Genomic DNA, 15,999 nt, shown 5'->3' with positions numbered 1-15,999 from the left:
ACAACTCACCTCCTGACTCCCCAAAGCCTGTCCACAAGGCACAAGTCATGAGTGTGTTGGAATATTCTCCACTTGCCTGGATAGGTGCAGCTCCAACAACTCTCAAGAAGATCGACACCATCCAGGACAAAGCAGCCCACTTGATTGGTACCTCATTCACAAACATTCAGTCTCTCCATCGCTGATGCACAGTGGTAGCAGTGTGTACCATCTACAAGATGCACTGCAGCAACATCCCAAGGCTCCTTAGACAGCACCTTCCAAACCCATGACTTCTCCCACCTAGAAGGACAAGGGCAGCAGATGCATGGGAACACCACCAACTGCACGATCCCCTCTGAGCCTCACACCATCCTGGAATTGGAACTATATCACCGTTCCTTCACTGTGGCTGGGTCAATATCTTGGAACTCCCTTCCTAACAGCACCACATGGACTGCAGTGGTTCAAGAAGGCAGCTCACCACCACCTTCTCGAGGGAATTAGGGATGGGCAATAAATGCAATAAATAAAACTAAAATCAATAAAAAATGACAATGTAATCCCAAAAAGTAGAAAATAATAAAGTAAGAAATGAAAATATAATAAAACGCAGTCAGCATGGATTTCACAAAGAAAGACTTGATTAACCTTATCTTTGAAGAATCAACAGCAAGAGTAATACAGCAGATGTAGAAGAGTTTAAGTTAATAAAGCCTCATCCATTTATGTGCTTAAACCTACAAATTGTGAGTTAACAAACAAGCACACTAACTGACAGAGCTGGGTGTTGTTCTTTCCAGATTACCCTAAAGCAGGGTGTCAATGAGTTAAATCTCCAGTTTGCTGCAACCAGAATAGCCATTGTCCACGATCAGTTTGATTGTTAAAAATAAAGGGTGGAACCTTCATTGTGAATCCGTAGAAACAGTCTGGTCCTGCACACTGCAGACACATTCATCGTCATCACCAACCAGCTCTCCTATAATTGGTTATTTGACTTTTCCCCATTAGCTCAATGGAATTACTTTTAAAAGATTTTAAATTACAAGCAGTTTTGTTAATATTCAGCCCTTGAGAAGAAATCATTCCCTGGCCACAGTGGAGAGAGCATTGAATATAAAACAGTAGACTACCAGATCACACAGTGAAAGCTCATCAGCTAATCTATAATTACTTACTTTTCTTATTTTTGCTCTTGCTATTCGGTTTTTCATCCTTTTCAGTTCCTGACTGTGGATATTATTGTGATTAAATGTGAAAAGATGCACTGTGTCTCAGCCACGGTATATTGGCTCTTTCTCTGTACAGTGCTGCATACACTCAGATACTGACAGTGTTTCTTCATCCTTCAACTTTTCAGCCCTGACGGTGCAGAAAGTGCTGCTCAAAGTTACACATTCTGACTGTTTGCAGTTGATTAGTGAGAGATTATTAACGTATCCTCCTGCAGCGCTGCCTCGGTTAATAACAGCAGATCGAAGTCACATTTCAGATACAGAAACAGACGCATCAATTATTCACTCTTTCCCAGAGTGAGTGAGGCCGGGACAAGCAGCAACATTCCAGCCCCACGCTCTGCAATTACCCAGCACCAGCGGAAAGCAGTGAATACAGATTCAATCAGTGGGTTAATGTCCATTACAGGGATGCAAGATTCCACGGCCCAGGACAAACATCCCCATACACCGAGAACAAGCTCAGGAAAACCCGGGGGAGTTAATATCCCAATCACTGAGCATTCCAGCAATATTGAACAAGTTCCTGAACTGAGTGAACCTTTCAAAGTACAGAAGTGATGACGAGGTCAAAAAGGTCTGAACAGTTGAGGTGACTGAGCGGTTTCAGCTTCTCTGTTCAGGTTGCAGCTATCACTGGAGGCATGTGTTTAAATCCCACTTCTGACAACTTGATTTTCAGTTACTTTGCAGAGCTTCCTTGAAGGTTTGAGGCAGAGTAAATACTGAGGAACAGTTTCTAACTGCAGAACGGTCAATAACCGAAGGTTACAGATTTAAGGTGACTCACAAAACCAGAAGGAACATGAGGAAAAATTACTTTCTGCAACGTGTGGTTAGGATTTCAGTTATGTGGATAGATTGGAGAAGCTGGGGATGTTCTCCTTAGAGAGGAGATTTGATAGAGGTCTGCATTTTTGGGTGAATGTAAAAGATCCCATGCTGCAATTTCAAACAAGTGAAGAGCAATTCTCCCTGGTATTGTGAACAATATTTGCCCCTCAATCAGATCAGTTGGTCATTATCACATTGCTGTTTGTGGGTATTAGCTGCTGCATTTCTGACATTACAACAGTGATTACACTTCAAAAGTATTTCATTGTCTACAAAGTGCTTTGATATGTCCAGTGGTCTTGAAATGTGCTATATAAATGCAAGTCTTTTCTTTCTTTATCACAACACATTGCAGTGTAAACAATGGTTCCTCATGTCACCTCTGGTTCTTCTGCCAATCACCTGATATCTGTGTGCTCTTCTTACTGACCCTTTTACCACTGGAAACAGTTTCTCCTTATTTAAACTATTGAAAACCTCCATGATTCTGAACAAATGTGTCAAATCTCTTCTGAACTTTCTCTGCTGCAAGGAGAACAACCCCAGCTTCTCCAATCTCTCCACAGAACTGAAATCCCTCACCCTGCTACCATTGTGGTAAATCTCTTTTTTATTCTTTCCTGGGATGTGGGCACTGCTGACGCAATGTGATTCCTGTCAATGGAGCGGCCCGCTGACATCATCGGAGAGCGCCAAGCTGCTCATGGGCACAGCTACAGCTTGCCAGGATTAAGTGGCACATGCGCAGGATGATGTCATTGCGCAGCGCCAACGTCATCGCATATCCACACCTGGTCAATCTTCGCACATGTGCGGTAAAGTGTCATCGGGTAATCAGCCCCTCTCTCAGCTGGAGGAAGTGGCTGAATGGGGGACTTTGAGGCTGGAGCTCTCCCCCCTCGGCAACTCACTCCAGTCCTCGAGGCTTCCTCCCCTCAGCCGCTCGCTCTACACCGCGATGCTCCCCTGGATGATTGTTCCCCACTCGCGTCATCCAGCTCTCCGGCCACTCGCTCCCCACCGTTAGCTCTTGGCTGTGCCACTTCCCTCCTCTTGGCCACTCGCTACTCGCTCCTACATCACTTTGCAGCCCACCTTGCTGCTTCAGGCAGCGCATGGAGACTGGTCAAAAGTGGGAGCGAGTGGCCGAGAGAAGGGAAGCAGCACGGCCTAGAGCTGGTGGCTGGAGGGGAGGAGGGTATGGGGAACGACGAGCGGAGAATGGGGTATTGCGATCAGGGGACAATCGGCCAGGGAAGTGGGGGGAACAGCAAGGTCTGGACTGTGCGACTGTGAGGGCTGGAAGCGGGCGGTGCGGCGGAGGGGAAGTAAGCGAGTTGTGCCACATCGTGGTTGCATTGTCAGCAAACGCAGCCTTTATTGCCCATCCTTAATTGCCCTTGAGAAGTTGGTGGTGAGCTGCTGCAGTCCGTGCAGCACGTAAACCCATAGTGCTGTTAGGAAGGGAGTTCCAGTATTTTGATCCAGTGACAGTGACGGAACGATGATATAGTTCCAATTCAGGATGGTGTGTAACCTGGAGGGGAGCTTGCAGATGGTGGTGTTCCCATTCATTCAATGTCCTTCTAGGTGGTCGAGGTCAGGAGTTAGGAAGGTGCTGTTGAAGGAGGCTTGGTGAGTTGCTGCAGTGCATCTTGCAGATGGTACACACTGCTGCCACTGTTCACTGGTTGTGCAGGGAGTGAATATTTAAAGTAGTGGATGGAGTGCTGATCAAGCGAGCTGCTTTGTTCTGGATGGTGTTGAGTTTCTTTGGTGCTGTTGGAACTGCACTTATCCAGGCAAGTGGGGAGTATTGCATCACACTCCTGACTTGTGCCTTGTAGATGGTGGACAGGAGGTGAGTTACTTGCAGCAGAATTCCCAGCCTCTGACCTGCTCTTCTAGCTATGCTATTTACATGGCTGATCCAATTCATTTTCTGCTCAGTGGTAAACCCCCAGGATGTTGATAGTGAAGGATTCAGCAATGGTAATGCCATTGAATGTCAAGGGGAGATGGTTAGATTCTCTCTTGTTGGAGATGGTCATTACCTGGCATTTTTATTTATTTTTTTAGAGATACAGCACTGAAACAGGCCCTTCGGCCCACCGAGTCTGTGCTGACCATCAACCACCCATTTATACTCATACTACATGAATCCCATATTCCGACCACATCCCCACCTTCCCTCAATTGCACCTACCTATACTAGGGTCAATCTATAATGGCCCACTTACCTATCAACCTGCAAAGTCTTTGGCTGTGGGAGGAAACTGGAGCACCTGGCAAAAACCAACACGGTCACCGGAAGAACCTGCAAACTCCACACAAGCAGTACCCAGCAACAAACCCAGGTTGCTGGAGCTGTGAGTTTGTGGTGTCAACCACTGCACCACTATGCCACCCGAAAATTTGACTTTGGTGGTACTTGAACCCACAACCTTCGAATATCATCTCTAATCATTATTAAGAAGTCCAACACGCTATCAATTGCGCCACAAAGTCACCTTTTTTTTGCACGCATGTTACTTGCCACTTATCAGCCCAAGCCCAATGTTGTCCCGGTCTCTCCAAATGTGGACATGGACTGCTCCAGTATCTGAGGAGTTGCGAATGCGACTGAACATTTTGCAATCATCAGTGAACATCCCCACTTCTGACCTTATGATACAGGGAAGGACATTGATGAAGCAGCTGAAGATGGTTGGGGCCTAGGACGTGACCCTGAGGAACTCTTGAGCAATGTTCTGGGACTGAGATGATTGGCCATCAACAACCATCACCATATTCCTTTGCGCGAGGTATGACTCCAACCAGTGGAGAGTTTCCCCCTGATTGACATTGACTTCAATTTTGCAAGGGCTCCTTGATGCCCTTGGCAAGAACAGTCACTGTTACCTCACCTCACCTCCTGAATTCAGCTCTTTTGCCCATATTTGGGCCAAGGCCAGAATGAGGACAGGAACTGAGTGGCCCTGGCGGAAACCAAACTGAGCATCGGTGAGCAGGTACTCAGAAATAATTGGAAAAAATGTTCCGAAGGAATTCTAAGTGTCTGGTGCTTGATAGCACTGTTGATGACATCTTCCATCACTTTGCTGATGATTGATAGTAGACTGATGGGGCGGCAATTGGTCAGATTGGATTTGTCCTGCTTTTTTTTTATGGAGAGGGCACACTCGGGCAATTTTCCACATTGTCCAGTAAATGCCTGTGTTGTAGCTCTACTGGAACAGCTTGGCTGAGAGCGCAGCTAGTTCTGGAGCACAAATCTTCGGTACTGGAACCGGGATGTTGTTAGGGCCCATAGTCTTTGCTGTATCGAGTGACTTCAGCTGTTTCTTACTATCATGTGGAATGAATCGAATTGGCTGAAGACTGGAAACTGTGATGTTGGAGACCTCAGGAGGCCGAGATGAATCATCCACTGAGCAATTTCTGATGGAAGATTGTTAGAAATGCTTCAGCTTTAACTGCAGCATCATTGAGGATGGGGATGTTTTTGGAGCCTCCTCATCTCATCTGTCCACCTCCATTCATGACTGGATGTGGTAGGACTAAGGACCTGTGATCTGATCGTGAAGGAGATATCCATGCGTGGAGTGGTGGGATCTATGGAGAGTGATCCTGAAGAGGGTGTCCGAGCCGGGAGTGGTGGGATCTGTGGAGAGTGATCCTGACGAGTGTGTGTAAACCTGGAATGGAAGCTTTCTGTGGAGGTACAGGAGTAGGCCATTCAGACCCAGTATTTTATAAAGGTTTATCATAACTTATTTACTTTTACTCTATGCCTCTATTAATAAAGCCAAGTGTCCTGTTTGCTCTTTGAAGCCTTTTCAAACCTTCTAAGATTGGTGTACATTGTCACTTTGTTCCTGCACCCACTTTAGAATAGTACCATTTCATTTATATGGCCTCTCCTTATTCTTCCTCCCAAATTGTATCTCTTCATAATTCTCTGTGTAAATTTTATCTGCCATGTCAAAGCCCATTTTACTAGTTTTTTGAAGTTCCCCTGAAGTGTGTTACTATCACTGGAACAGGATGAAATCCCCGAGCATTCTTTGATGCAATCTCCATGGAAAGAGCAATCTTACACGTTAGCTCAAATGTAGGATTTTGTGTGTTTAGTATCTTTTCTCATCCACCAATATAAGCACAAATCTGTCTCATAATGCACGGTCCAAGAATGTGCCAAAGTTGCAATGTAGTGATAAATTCTTCAGTGCCACAATGTACTCACCAACTGTTTCACAACTTTTCTGCCTTCTGGTTCCAAATTTCCAGCTTGCCGTGATCTCTAATGGCTTCGGGTTGAAATGTTCCTCCAACTTCGTGATGATTATTTTGAATGGCACATCTTTTGACTTGATGGGAGCAGGAAGCTTTGTTAGCATGTCATACACTTCCAGGATAATTTCCATTCGCAAAATTGCTTTCTTGTCCTCAAGAATTACCTTATTCTGAGTCTTGACCTCTGCACTTTCACCTTCAAATTCCAAAATGTTATTAGCTCTGCAAAACATGTCCATTCTTTCAATATATCAACTAAATCGTTCTCGAGCCCTCTCATATGTTCCTAGCCTTCCGATGTATCCCATGAGTTCAGCCATATTGTCCCAAATAATCACTTTGAATCTGATGCACACTAAGACCCTGCAACATCTCATTCAACTGAGGAGACAGTCTGTGGCCCAGGCTTCACACAATGCACCCAAATTCTCCACCATCCGATCAGGTATGTCACCAGGAGCTGGCTGATCTTGTTCACTTCAGTCCCTGCTGCTGTTTGCTGCCTATATGTACAGACTTTTATCTCATCCTCATCACCATTTTCTCAAAGATATTCAGGGGGCATCAGCGGAGAAAATATACACCAAGCGTGACAAGTGCAAGGAATTGTTTATTTACATCATTAGATCATGAATATAATATACAAATACATTACCTGTGTGAGTCACGTCTCGATCACTGATACTTTTACACCAGATGTGTCTGAATAAATGGAACTTCGTCACAATATACACTGTCACCTTTCAATGTTTAGTGGAAAGGTTTGATGGCTTGATAGGTGTGATTCCCACATTAATGTGTTTGTACAAAGTTCGGAGCAAGACGGAGATATGAATAATTTATTGGGAAATCTTTAAGCACATCTCAATGTCTCTCACTCACAAAGATCTGCAAACACATGGATTCAGAAAGAACCTGAGTGCAAAATCAACAGAAAAAAACACAGCCAGAGAGACTTGCAATAACCTGTAGCTCACAAAATCACAAGCTTTTGTTGTAGCAGTCAGTGTATTTTACCTTCTGGAGTGAGCAGCTGATAAAGTTACTCTGAAGAAGTGTCAAGGAAGGAGAGAAGACCACAACCCAGCTTGTTTTGCAGCAAATCTTTAAAAGACTGTGAGAAGTTCACTGTGTCAATTCATCTCATCTCCTGTCTTTGAAGAAAGCCTGTTAAATTAATTCTCAACACTGCCTCTAAAAAACTGTTCTAAAAGACCCGAGTGGCCTGTCTACGTATACTCGGAAATTCGACTTCACGCCAGTTTTGGAACAACATATCGCATCTGCTGTTTTGTTCTTAAATGAGCAAGTAATCAGTCCAAGTGGGTTTTTTTTTGTCTTTAACAGAGCTCTGAATTGTAAAAAATAATCCCTTTTATTTTTTTCAGTTAACCGGTGTATGTGTGTGTTCGTGTGTGGGGCTGAGGTAAGAAAGGGACTTTAAAAGTCAGTTAAGGTAAAAAGGGAACTTGTAAAATTTCCACTTGAGTATTTATACTTTAATTCATGACGAGTTAAAACTTGTTCGATAAGAAACTGATAATTTTGTTGTTCATTAAAGAAACCTGGTCAGTGTCTTCTATTCTGTGAAAAATAGAGTATATGATTGACTCTGTCAGTAAGTGGGAAAAGTTAAAATTTTTGTTGTGACCTGTGGAAAGTGGTATAAGAATAAATAGTAACCACCTCTGATTTCAATTATAGCACTGCTTGTAAACTGGCTCTGTAGCTTAGCTGGTTAAAGCACCTGTCCACTAAACAGATGATTGTGGGTTCAACTCCCGGTTGAGCATTACTTTATATCAGTGATGGGCTTTACCAGTTTCTGCATCAACATTTACATCAGGATCTTGTGAACTTTAACTTCGAATTCAAATTTCATGATGAATTTCAGTCACAGGAAAAAACAGCCTTTGTGAAGGATGTGAGTTTGGAATGGCTGTTCCTCCTTGTGCAGAAATTCAGTGCTGATATTCCAAAGGCAACTTCTTTGATAGAAATTTGTTCACAGTTGCATTCAACCTGGAAAACAGCTCGACATTAATCTCACTGAAGGAAAGTGTGACCGTGTTGCATGTTTCAGAGTGTTTGTGTCATTGTGTGTTGCTTGTAACTGAGACTGGGACATGACGTAAGCAGGAGGATTGATCCAAGGTTCGGAATATTAGTCAATCAGGAACAAGAAAAATCAAAGGAACCAAATAAGAAAACCTATGTCTCGTGGTTACCGAGAGACAGTGAGAAGATATTAAATCTTGTTCTACTCAATACAGCGGTGATTAACTTTGACCTTTTCTGCCTTTTGTCAACAGTATTTGAAGGGTCTCGGTAACAATGTTCAGTGTTGATGAGAGTGGGGTCTGGGTGAGTAGCTGCTGAGTGTGACAGGGTCAGGACTGGATGCAGGAAGTTCTCTGACAGTCTCTCTCTCTCTCTCTCTCTCTCTCTCTCTCTGATGGGATTGAGTTGATTTTTAACTGGCGGCTGTTGATGTTTCAATAAATGAAGGAAGTTCCCTCTGACCATTTTTTTGACTTACAGTGTAATATAAGGATGTAAAGGGTTAATGTTGAAGACACAGTGGTGCAGTGGTTAACACCGCAGCCTCACAGCTCCATGGACCCGGGTTTAACTCTGGGTACTGCCTGTGTGGAGTTTGCAAGTTCTCCCTTTGACCATGTGGGTTTTTTGCCGGGTGCTCTGCTTTCCTCCCACAGCCCAAGACTTGCAGGTTGATAGGTAAATAGGTCATTGTACATTGCCCCTAGTGTAGGTAGGTGGTAGGGAATATGGGATTATTGCAGGGTTAGTATAAATGGGTGGTTGTTGGTCGGCACAGACTTGGTGGGCCGAAGGGCCTGTTTCAGTGCTGTATCTCTGAATAAAAAATGAAATAAACAGTGGGAACAACCCCTCCCACTGTCAGAGTGATGATGTAACAGTCACATGAGATGAGGTTTGGGAGAAGAGAGAGCAGCACAAAGGATGCTAGTTTAGGAGGCTTGATGAGTGCGTAGATAGTATTGTGTAAATTAGATAAGAGTTCTTAGTTCTTTCAGCAGGAAATGTGTCCAAAAAATATCAAGAAACTCACAATTTTATTATTCAGGATTTGAAACACAGATATTAACACCAAGTGACAGTTGTGGGTTTATTTAACAAAGGAAAAGAAGAGAATAATATTGCTCACTGATTGCAATCCCCCAGTGAGTAGACAGTTAAACAGGTGATCTGTTGGGGCATCCTTCGATCCAAGGTTTCAGCAACATTTAATCTCCCTTTTTGCTGAAATTCTCTGTTATTTGCAATTTTTTTTATCCAGCATTGATGGGCGAGTGAAAAAACTGAAACAAGTGAACAGATCCATCCTTTCTTTTCTTCCTTCTTCCCTTCTTTCAATCAGTTTCTCTTTTCTGTCCCAGATCAATATAATGATGAGAATCCCAATTTAATCTGCTGTTTCTGCTGTTTTATCCATTCCAATCAAAATTCAACATTCCAATCAAATCTATTTGTTATTCCACAGTGTCTCTCCATGTATTTTATTCTGTTGTATTCTCTCACAGTCTGTTTTATGATCAACATTACATCTCACTCTGTGTTCTGGTGAAGATCAGAAGCACTGATATCCGTTTGCACCACCCATCAAGTCGGCCTGAGGCTGTGCCTCACCGATCATGTGGAGTTAGGAACATAGAAACATAGCTCATCGCCAGAACTTTCAAACAAGCACCAGCTTGGCTGGTGGTGAGAAGGGCCCGCCCTGTCAGATCTTTCCTACATGCCCAGAATCTCACAGCCTCCACACGCTGCCCTCGAGGTGGCTGTGGTGGGGAAGTGACAGTTGCCCACCTCCTTCTGGAATGTGCCTTTGCAAAGCAGGTGTGGAAAGAGATGCAGTGGTTTTTGTCGAGGTTCATCTCAAGCAGCTCTGTAACACAGGAGTCTGTGCTCTACGGGCTGTTCCCAGGGACACACACCGAGATAAACATCAACTGCTGCTGAATGACCATCAATTCAGTGAAAGACGCTCTTTGGTCTGCTCGAAACTTGCTGGTCTTCCAGTGGAAAGAGTTGTCCACGACCGAGTGTTGCAGACTGGCACATTCCGAGGTCCAGGACTACGTGCTGTGGGGCGCACTAAAGCTTGGGGCAGCCGCTGCAAAGTCTCAATGGGGAAAGACCTCTGTGTAAGGTCCTCCCAGCAAAATGAACTGAAGGGCTGGACCCATGTGAAACCCCTCGGGCTGTATACACCAAATATGGGTTTGCTGTAAAATGTACATGGTATGGAAAATGGGATGGAAGGGTTGTCAAAGTCGAGGAAGGAGAGTTACTCCATCTACATCAACAAAGTGATGAAGCAGGTTCACCCCGACACCACCATCTCCTCCAGGGCCATGAGCATCATGAATTCGTTTGTGAAGGATATTTTGAATTTATGGCTTTTAATGTTAAATATTTTGCTGGCGGATTGTGATTCCATTTTTGAATCGTTTTTCTATCCGGTGGTAAGTTTCTGGGAAATGCAGTTTCACTACCCAACAGAATATTTGCCTCCCGATTCACTGTTTGTGATTTAAACTGAACACTGCTCCCTGATCCTTTGCCGTTTTCTTGTCTGACCCGTTCATGTTCCGCCTCTTCCCAGACTATGGTCAGTCAGAGCTGATTTAAAGGGAATGGCTCAGTCTTCAGTCACTCATTTCTCTTTTTCCAGCTTGTTTACTTATTGGGGAATATTAATTCATTAACCGTAAACCGCTGGGAGTGTAACAACCTTAATGTCACTTTTACTTCTTACACCAGAGGTCTGGGCTCAGGTTTAGCTCCCTTGGCAGCTCCTGTCACCAGCCATCAATCTATAATCTGTGATGTGTTTTCTTTACACAGATTGTGCTGGAATGTGTCCCGTTACAGAATGCTGTGAATGCGGCTTTATACCCTTCCGTTACAGACAGTGTCAAATAGAAGGGTCAATAAACCTGAATACAGACCGGATTTTAAAAGCAAGTCATAGAGTCATGGAGTTATACAGCACAGAAACAGGCCCTTCAGCCCATCGTATCTGTGCCGGCCATCAAGCACCTAATTATTCTAATCCCATTTTCCAGCACTTGGGATGTAGCCTTGTGTCCTTTGGCATTTCAAGTGCTCATTGAAATACTTCTTAAATGTTGTGATGATCCCTGCCTCTACCACCTCTTCAGGGAGTGTTTTCTAGATTCGAACCACCCTCTGAGTGAAACAAAATGTCCTCAAATCCCCTCTAAACCTCCTGTCCCTTATCTTAAATCTATGCCCCCTGGTTATTGACCCCTCCGCTAAGGGAAAAAGTTTCTTCCTATCTGAACTATCAATGCTCCTCATAATTTTGTATACCTCAATTATGTCCCTCCTCAGCCTTCTCTGCTCTAAGGAAAACAACCCTAGCCTTTTCAGTCTCTCTTCATAGCTGAAATGCTCCAGCCCAGGCAACATCCTGGTGAATCTCCTCTGCACCCTCTCTGGGGCAATCACATCCCTCCTATAGTGTGGTGCCCAGAACTGTACACAGTACTCCAGCTGTGGCCTAACTAGCATTTTATACAGCTCCATCATAACCTCCCTGCTCTTATATTATATGCCTCGGCTAATAAAGGCAACTATCCCATATGCCTTCCTAACCAGCTTATCGAGCTGTGCTGCTGCCTTCAGTGATCTATGACAAGTACACCAAGGTCCGTCTGACCCTCTGTACTTCCTAGTGTCCTACCATCCATTGTATATTCCCTTGCCTTGTTAGTCCTCCCAAAATGCAAGGCCTCACAATTCTCAGGATTGAATTCCATTTGCCACTGCTCCGCCCATCTTACCAGCCCATCTATATTGTCCTGTAATCGAAGGCTTTCCTCCTTATTATTTATGATACCACCAATTTTCATGTCATCCGCAAACTTACTTATCATACCTACTGTATTCACTTCTAAATCATTAATGTACACTAAAAACAGCAAGGGTCCCAGCACCGATCCCTGGTCACAGTCTTCCACTCGCAAAAACAACCCTTGACCATTACCCTCTGCCTCCTGCCACTAAGCTAATTTTGAATCAAATTTGCCCAATTGGCCTGTATCCCATGGGCTCTCACCTTCTTAACCAATCTCCCATGTGAGACCTTATCAAAAGCCTTAGTGAAGTCCATGTAGACTACATCAACTGCTTGACCCTCATCTACACATCTCGTCACCGCCTCGAAAAATTCAATCAAGTCAGTTAGACACGCGCTCCCCCTGACAAAACCATGCTGACTATCCCTGATTAATCCCTGCCTATCCAAGTGGAGATTAATCCTGTCCCTCAGAATGTTTCCCAATACAGTTTCCCTACCACTGATGTTAGACTCACCGGCCTGTAATTACCTGGTTTATCCCTGCTACCCTTCTTGAATAAAGGAACCACATTTGCTGTCCTCCAATCTTCTGGTACCTCTCCTGTGGTCAGAGAGGATTTGAAAATTTGTGTCAGAGCCCCTGCTATTTCCTCCCTTGCCTCACATAACAGCCTGGGATACATCTCATCTGAACCTGAGGATTTATCCACTTTTAAGCCCACTAAAACAGTTAATACTTCCTCCCTTTTAATGCTAATATGTTCAATTATATCACAATCCCCCTCCCTGATCACTACACCTACATTGTTCTTCTCCATAGTGAACACAGATGAAAAGAAATCATTTAAAACCTCACCTATGTCCTCCGTTCTCCCACACAGGTCTGCTCCACTCCCGGAAGGTAAGTGACTGGGCCGCGATGCTTGGGCTCAATTTATCAGCTCCACTCTCGGTGTTCTCCCCACAGGTCTGCTCCTCTCCGCTCCGCTCCCGGAAGGAAAGTAAGTCTGGTATCTGTGACGGACAATGAGGAGAAACACAATATCAGGAGAGAGTGAAATACATTTTACTCTTTAGACGATATTATTTATTATATTTCAGCTGTTCCTTGTTTTACAAATATTTTGGCGGGCTTTTCAGATTTGAGAATGGATTTCAGCTCTGACAATTTGTCATTCTCCGTCCCATTTTCTCATTGCCCTTTGATGATCGGCGAAATAGCAGCTACCTGATTGGTGACATGAACCAGCCAATGAGATTCAGCAGACAGTAACCAATCAGAAGTAGCCGGACTGCATTCCTCCAGAAGGTAAAGCAGGGAAGTGCGGGAGGAATTCCTCACTCTTTGTGAAAGTATTTGTGAGATTGTGGAAATGTCTGGAAGAGGAGCAGGGGAGAGACCATGATCCTGTCTCAGGTAAGTTTTTGAGTAGAATGGCTGCAACCAATTCTGTAACTTCAGGCCAGGGAGTGTATAACACTGTTCGGGTGGCAGTGAAGGATAATGATGGAGATGCACCGGTTGATCGTACCTTCTTCATTAAGAAAATCCTTATTGATTGCTGTGGATTCCAAGCATTGAACATCTTCTGCCTGCAGGACTTGCCAGCAGTGGATATTTTGACGTGACGTCCAAGTACGTGGCGGATGCATCAAGTTCCTGAAGGTGTTCAAGGAGAAGGGAAACGATGCGCCGCTGTCGATCCTCACAATGGAGCCGCTCTTCACACTGCCATCGCAACGTGACCGGGTGGTGAGAATCCATCTCTACAACCTCCATGTTCCTGTCGTGGATGAACTCACCTTCCTCGCCAGGTATGTTGAGGTGGCCGGTGGCAGCACTGATGTCAAGGACACATTTGGATTTGGACCAGCTAGCGGCAGGTCAAGGTGACCTTGAAGGTCGATGCCAACGGAGCCATCATCCATCCTCCCTCCAGCTTCGCTTTCGGGGGAAGTCGAGGCTTCATGGTCTATGCGGAGCAGCCCAGAGTTTGTCGTATCTGCGGCACATCTGGCCATGTGGCAACTTACTGCAGCACAGTCGTCTGCAAGAACTGCAAGAAGGAAGGCCATCAGACCAAGGACTGTGAAAAGAGTAAGTGCTGCAACCTGTGACTTGGGGCAGGCCACCTCTACAAAACCTGCCCAAACGCTGCCTCAGTTATGCTCAGGCAGCAAGGACCAAGGAAAGACCGGGTTAAGGAACGGTGAACATGTCTGGTGCTGGGAGGGAAACAAGCAATCCTCCCCACAGCGATGAAAGTCTATCTGAGAAAGAGAAGAAAGGGGAGGAAGCTGCAACCAGCGACCCAATACTTACTCCGTGCCTGGAAACTCCTCCTCTCCAGACAGACTTAATGGAGGAGGAGGCAGCAGATGGACAAACAGGTCAGTGGCAGGTTGTACAAAGGAAGACCACAAAGAAAAAACCTCCAAAAAAGGAACAGGTCACCACCCAAACCAATGGCAAGAGGAGGCTACCGTCTGAGACAGACTACAGCAGCTACTCCTCACTGGATGAGGAAGGGCCGGAACGATGGCTCCTCCAAAAGAAGCAGCAGAACTCAAAGGAGCTGGAAGATAAAGCCCCCCAGCTCCGGGGCACTGGAAGCTGTGGCACGCCCAGCGCACCCCAAACCAAAAGCATGGAACCCAAGGAGATGCTCAGTGCACCCCAGCTCCGGGAGACCGAGAGCAGCGAAGTATCCTGCACACTCCAGCTCCAGCTCCGGGAAGTCAGGAACAGTGATGTCTTCGAGGAGGGACCGAGGGGAAAGACACCAACAACAGAGGACAACCCAAGCCTTGCTGCCTACAAGACCGTCCCCCACCCGCCGATGTCACTCCAGTGGAACAAAACCCTCATGAATAACCATGACGGGTTTCTGGGCTCAACGAATGTGAAACAGCTTGCGTACACTATGGGTATGCAGGAACATACTCAAGGACTGGGACTAGCAAGGACACCTGGCGTGGTAAGCAACACCCAACTTTATCGTGGATATAAAGATTGCTTCGATTAACATGCATTGTGTTAAATCCATCACGTGATGTGTTTCAACCTTGGATGACTTCGCAAACGTCAAAGCCGGCATACTGTTTTGTCCAGAGTGTGGAATCCTGCACCGCAGCACTTACAGGCAATGGTCCCACGGGCCATCGATCTGGTCCAGAGGAAATGATTCCTGTTCCTCTGGCCTGGGTATTCTGCTGTGGGGAGGCAATGTAACTATCTCTGAAGTTAAGATGCTGTTGGGCGGTCGCCTTCTCGTAGCAGATGTAATGCACAACAATGCTCCGCTCCATTTAAGCAACGTATATGCCCCGGTCCAATACAGTGAGCGGCTGACCATCCTCCAGCAGCTCCCACTGCTGCTGGTGACATCCAGGCCGGTCATTCTTGGAGGTGACTTCAACTGCATCATTGATGCAGCTGGACGATCTGGCAGTGACGACAGAAAACTGGACGCGACGCCCAAATTCTTAAATGAAACAGTAAAAAATGCCAAACTGCACAATGTCTTCAGCAAACCTGCAGACAGAGAGCAGCATAGATACACATGGTCAAGATTGGACGGGTCTGCCCGTTCCAGGATTGACTTCCTGTATGTGTCCCCTGCTTTCACGGTCAGATCCACCGACGTCAAGCCGGTGTTCTTCTCCGGCCACTGCCTCATACTGGTTGACTGTCACTTACAGGATGACCAGCGGGTTAGCTGGGGGACATGGAAGCTCAATGCTACACTGCTAACCCCAGAGAACATTGTGGAACTCAAA

The sequence above is a fragment of the Heterodontus francisci genome, unplaced genomic scaffold (assembly GCF_036365525.1).
Source record: "Heterodontus francisci isolate sHetFra1 unplaced genomic scaffold, sHetFra1.hap1 HAP1_SCAFFOLD_337, whole genome shotgun sequence".
NCBI lineage: Eukaryota > Metazoa > Chordata > Chondrichthyes > Heterodontiformes > Heterodontidae > Heterodontus > Heterodontus francisci.
The sequence above is the reverse complement of the archived record's forward strand: the minus strand, read 5'-3'. Positions refer to the sequence as shown.